Raw genomic sequence first — 5,949 nt, forward strand, 5'->3', positions numbered from 1 at the left:
ATACCTCCCTCTCTTCTTTCCTTCCTGTATTAAGTTGAGGCTTTATATTTAGGGGTATGATTCGTATTGAATTAATATGTGAATATTTGTATATAGTAGAAAGTATTTACTTGCATATAGCTATCTAATTGCTCCAGTACCATTTGTAGAAAATATCCTTTCTGTATCCAATTGCCTTTGCAACTTTAATAACAAAATCTGTTTCCCATATACTATATGTGAGCCTATTTCTGGGACTTTGTATTTTGTTCCTTTGATTTTTTTGTCTATGTTGACACCAACACTATACTTTCTTATAAATAAGAGCTTTCTAATAAATCTTGAAATCGGTAGTTAGCCCCCCAACTTCATTTTTTTTAAGTTGCTTTGGCTATTTTATTTTTTCTGTCCCCCACTGCCTCCCCTTTGGCAATCATCAGTTGGTTCTCTTTTTGTTTTGATCATTCATTTTGTTTTTAGATTCCACAGATAAGAGAGATCATATGGTATTTGTCTTTGTCGGAATTATCTCACTTAGCATAATACCATATAGGTCCATCCATGTTGTCACAAATAACAAGATTTTATTCTTATTACTGAATAATATTCCATTGCATATATGTAGCACATCTTCTTTATCCATTTATCTATTGATGGATATCTAAGTTGCTTCTGTATCTTGGCTATTACTAGTAATGCAACAGTGAACATAGGGGTGCATATATCTTTTCAAATAGCTGTTTTTGTTTTCTTTGGATAAGTACCCAGAAGTGGAATTGCTGGATCATATGGCAGTTTCATTTTTAATCTTTTGATGAACCTCTACTGTTCTCCACAGTGGCTGCACCAATCTGCATTCCCACCAGCAGTGCACAGGGTTCCCTTTCTCCACATCCTCGCCAACACTTGTTTGTTGATTTATTGATGATAGAGATTCTGGCAGGTGTGAAATGATATTTCATTGTGGTTTTAATTTGCATTTCCCTGGTTATTAGTGATGTTGAGCATCTTTTCATATATCTGTTGGCCATCTGTATGTCCTCTTTGGAAAAATGTCTATTTAGGCCTTATGCCCATTTTAAAAATCAGATTGGTTTGTGTCTGTGTGTGTTTGTGTGTTGAGTTATGAGTTCTTTATATATTTTGGATATTATTGTATGTATTATTTGAAAATATCTTCTCCCATTCATTTTGTTGACAATTTCTTTTGTTGTGCAAAAACTTTTTAGTTTGATATAATCCCATTTGTTTATTTTTCCTTTTGTTTCCCTTGTTCCAGGAGATATATAGAAAAATATTGCTAAGAGTGATGTCAAAGAGTTCACTGCCTATATTTTCTTCTAAGAATTTTAACATTTAAGTCTTTAACCCATTTTGAGTTTATTTTTATATATGGTGTTGGAAAGTGGTCCAGTTTCATTTTTTTTTTTGCATGTGTCTGTCCAGTTTTCCCAGCACCATTTATTGAAGAGACTGTCTTTACCCCATTGTATATTCTTGCCTCCTTTGTCATAGATTAATTTACATGTAGGGATGGGTTTATTTCTGGGTTCTCTATTCTGTTCCATTGGTCTATGTGTCTGTTTTTATGCCAGTACAATGCTATTTTGCTTAGTATAGTCTTATAGTATAGTTTGATATCAGGTAGTGTGATACCTCCAACTTTGTTCTTTTGCAAGATTGCTGTGGTTATGCAGGGTCTTTAGTGGTTTCATGTATATTTTAGGATAATTTGTTCTAGTTCTGACAAGAATACCATTGGCATTTTAATAGCAATTGCATTGAATCTGTAGATTACTTCGGGTAGTATGGACATTTTAACAATTTCATCCTTCCAACCCATGAGCAAGATATATCTTTCCAATTACTTATGTCTTCAATTTCTTTCTTCATTATCTCACAGTTTTCAGAGTACAGATATTTTACCCCTTCTGTTAAATTTATTCCTAGATATTTCATACTTTTTGATGCAATTGTAAGTGGTATTGTTTTCTTAATATGTCTTCTGATTGTTCATTACTGGTGTATAAAAATGTAACCAATTTCTGTATATTGATTCTGTATCCTGCAACTTTACTGAAGACATTTATTAGTTCTAATAGGTTTTTTATTGGAGTCTCTAGTGTTTTCTAGTAGTATATATAGCATCATGTCATCTGCAAATAATGAGAGGTTTACTTGTTTCTTTTTTATTTCAATGCATTTTATTTCTTTTTCTTGTCTCATTGCTGTGGCTAGGATTTTCAATACTGTGTTAAATAAAAGCAATAAAAATGGGGATCCCTGTCCCTGACTTTAAGGAAAATGCTTTTAGCTTTTCACTGTTGAATATGATGTCAGCTGTGGATTTGTCCTATATGGCCTTTATTATGTCGAGGTATGTTTCTTTTATGCCCACTTTGTTGAGAGTTTTTATCATAATAGGATGTTGAGTTTTGTCAAATACTTTTTTTGCATCTCTTGAGATGATGGGTTTTATCTTTTATTTTGTTAATGTAATATGTTGTATTAATTGATTTATGCATGTTGAACCATCTTTGCATCCTGGTATAAATCCCATTTAGTCATGTGTATAATCCTTTTAATGTAGTGCAGCAGTTCTCAATCTGTGGGTCGCGACCCCTTTGGGGGTCGAACGACTCTTTCACTGGGGTCGCCTAAGACCATCGGAAAACACATATATAATTACATATTGTTTTTGTGATTAATCACTCTGCTTTAATTATGTTCAATTTGTAACAGTGAAATTGGGGGTCACCACAACATGAGGAACTGCATTAAAGGGTCGCAGCATTAGGAAGGTTGAGAACCACTGATGTAATGGGTTTTGTTTGTTTGTTTGTTTTGGTTAATCCTCAACTGAGGATATTTTTTCCATTGAGTTTTAGAGAGAGTGGGAGAAACGGGGAGAGACACAGAGAGAGAAACATTGATAGGAGAGAGACATATTAATTGATTGCCTCCCGCACACTTCCCGGACAAGGGCTGAAACCAAGTTATGTGCTCTTGACCAGAATCGAACCTGTGAACCTTCAGTCCATGGCCCATGCTCTAACCACTGAGAGAACTGGTGAAGGTCTTTTAATGTACTGTTGAATCCAGTTTGCTAATATATTGTTGAGAATTTTTGCATATATGTTCATCAAGGATACTGGCCTGTACGTCTCTCTTTTTTTTCTTTTGGTAGTATCTTTATCTGGTTTTGGTATCGGGGTAATGTTGGCTTCATAAAATGAGTTTGAAAGCATTCCTTCCACTTCAGTTTTTAAAAATAGTTTAAGAAAGATACATATTAATTTTTCTTTAAATATTTGGCTGTTTCTTGAGTGAGAACTGTGGTCCACACTTTCCTGGACATATTGTATCTTATGAGAATGTTAAAGATTAAAAGAAAATCCCTGAGTATGGTACAATGCATTTAGACCTTGTTGTTGTTTCTTCCTGGGAAGTGGGCTCAGCACTGTGAGAGGTGGTCAGCCAGACGAAGCAGGGCTGGAGGGGTTCTGTTGTCTGTCAAGGGGCTGCCACCTGTGGGCAGCCTGGGCTTACTGCCTCCACGGGCTGTCTATGTAGGCCTGTGAGCTCATCTGTCCTGGGTCAGACGTTTGCTTTGGGTGTGTGTGTTGGGGGGCAGGAGGGGTGACGCAGGGGGTGGCAGCTGCTTTGAGCAGCTGGTGGGCTGGGCAGGCCGGGCAGGCCTGTACTGTGCCAGGAGACCTGGCCACTTTCTGGGCTGAGGCAGTTTGAGTGGGCAGAGGCTCCTTGCCCGGGCTGTCATGCAGGGTTGAGAGCTTGCATTGGGGAGTGGGTAGGGTGGGGGGCTCACCTGGGCCACCTGCTGTGTGCTGAGTGTTGTTGTTATGGATAGATCACACGTGCACAGCACAATGTGGGAGAAGCTCACGGGCTGCAGGGAGAGGAGTGTTTCCTCTGCCCCAGGCCGTCTGTGTCCTGGGTTGCCCATATGTCCGCAAACACATACACAACATTGAGGCAGGCAGACCAAATTTGCCATAGAGGGGTGGATCCCGGCTATTCAGTCAGTCTCCAGTCTTTTGTATAGTAGTCCCTTAATTCAGGGTCAGTTTTGCTTTATGCAGTTCCAGTTACCTATGGTCAGAAAATTTTAAATGGAAAATTCCAGAAATAAACAATTCATAAGTTTTATTTTAATTTTTAAAAATATGTTTTTATTGATTTGAGAGGGAGTGGGAGGGAGAAAGGGAGAGAGAGGGAGAGAGAGAGAGAGGAAGAGAGGGAGAGAGGGAGAGAGGGAAAGAGAGAGAGAGAGGGAGAGAGAGAAACACTGATGAAAGAGAAACATCAATATCAATTGGCTGCCTCTTGCATGACCCCCACTGGAGCTTGAGCCCACAACTTGGGCATGTGCCCTGACTGGGAATCGAATGGGTGACCTCTTGGTGCATGAGTTGACACTCAACCACAGAGCCACACTGGCCGGGTGGCATCTCATAAGTTTTCAGTTGTGTGACGTTCTGAGTAGCATGATGAACTCTTACACTGTCCGCTGTGTTCACCTGGGCCATAACTTGCCCCTTTGTCCAGTGTTTCTGTGCTGTAGATACTCCCCACCTGTTAGTCACAGATTACCTGTGTTGGTGATCAAATTGGTTGGAGAGAGAGAGAGAGAGAGAGAGAGAGAGAGAGAGAGAGAGAGAGAGACCATACACTACAGCATATTGTTATAATTGTTCTACTTTATTATTAGTTGTTGTTAATCTCTTACTGCACCTAACTTATAAATTAAACTTTATCATAGGTGTATATGTATAGGAAAAAACACAGTATATAAAGGGTTTGGTACAATCTGCAGTTTTAGGCATCCACTGGGGGTCTTGGAACATATTCCTGCAGAAAAGGGGGAATACTGTATAACAAACCATGCTTCTAGTGTTTTTGTATGACAGCATTGTGTTGGATAGTGTGTGAGTATGTTTTAAGATAATATACCTGTAGCCTGTATTTCTAGAAAGGGAATTGGTGGGTGAAATTTTTTTTTAATCTTCACCCAAGGATATTTTTCCATTGATTTTTAGAGAGAGTGGAAGAGAGAGAGAAAGACAGAGAGAAATATCAATATGAGGGAAACACATTAATAGGTGCCTCCTGCACGAGCCCCGGGGAGCCTGCAACCAAGGTACATGTCCTTGACCAGAATTGAGCCCCAGGCCCTTCAGTTCGAAGGCTGACACTATCCACTGAGGCAAACTGGCTAGGGTGGGAGAATTTTTATAGATATGTCAGTCCAGAATTTTAGCCATGGAGGGACATCTCTTTCTACTTGTCCTTGACAATAATCTTATCAGACACCAATTTGTGCTCATCTGATGAATGTAAAATAACATATCAATATAGTTTTATTTTGTGTTTCTTTTTCTTTTTTTTAAAAAAAATATTTTTATTAATTTTCAGAGAGGAAGGGAGAGGGAGAGAGAGACAGAATGATGAGATAGAATCCTGTATGCCCCACACTGGGGATCGAGCTGGCAATCTGGGGCAACCAGGAATCGAACCGTGACCTCCTGGTTCATAGGTCGGTGCTCAACCACTGGGCCACAGCAGCCGGGCTATTTTATGTTTCTTTGATTGGGGTGGAGTCTCTTATAAGTTTTAACAGCAGCTATATTTCCTACCTTTGAACTGTATGTTCATATCCTGTGTCCTCTGAAATTGACCCCTTTTATTAATGACTAGAGGCCCAGTGCATGAAATTCATGCATGGGGGGGGGGTGGTCCCTCAGCCCAGCCTGCACCCTCTCGCAATTCGGGGCCTTCGGGATGTCTGACTGCCGGTATAGGCCCAATCCCTCAGGGATCCCTGCAGGAACACCCTAAACTGGCAGTCAGACATCCCTCTTGCAATCCGGGATTGCTGGCTCCTAATCACTGGCCTGCCTGCATGCCTGCCTCATCGCCCCTAACCACTCTGCCTGCCTGCCTCATTGCCCC

General features: G+C 39.8%; 1 protein-coding gene across 1 annotated transcript in view; it reads left to right on the plus strand.

The window, feature by feature from the left end:
- Window positions 1-5,949, plus strand: part of WNT9A (Wnt family member 9A) — a 74,805-nt gene that overhangs the window by 58,469 nt on the left and 10,387 nt on the right. The window lies entirely within an intron of this gene.

The sequence above is a fragment of the Myotis lucifugus genome, unplaced genomic scaffold (assembly GCF_000147115.1).
Source record: "Myotis lucifugus unplaced genomic scaffold, Myoluc2.0 scaffold_302, whole genome shotgun sequence".
Taxonomy (NCBI): Eukaryota; Metazoa; Chordata; class Mammalia; order Chiroptera; family Vespertilionidae; genus Myotis; species Myotis lucifugus.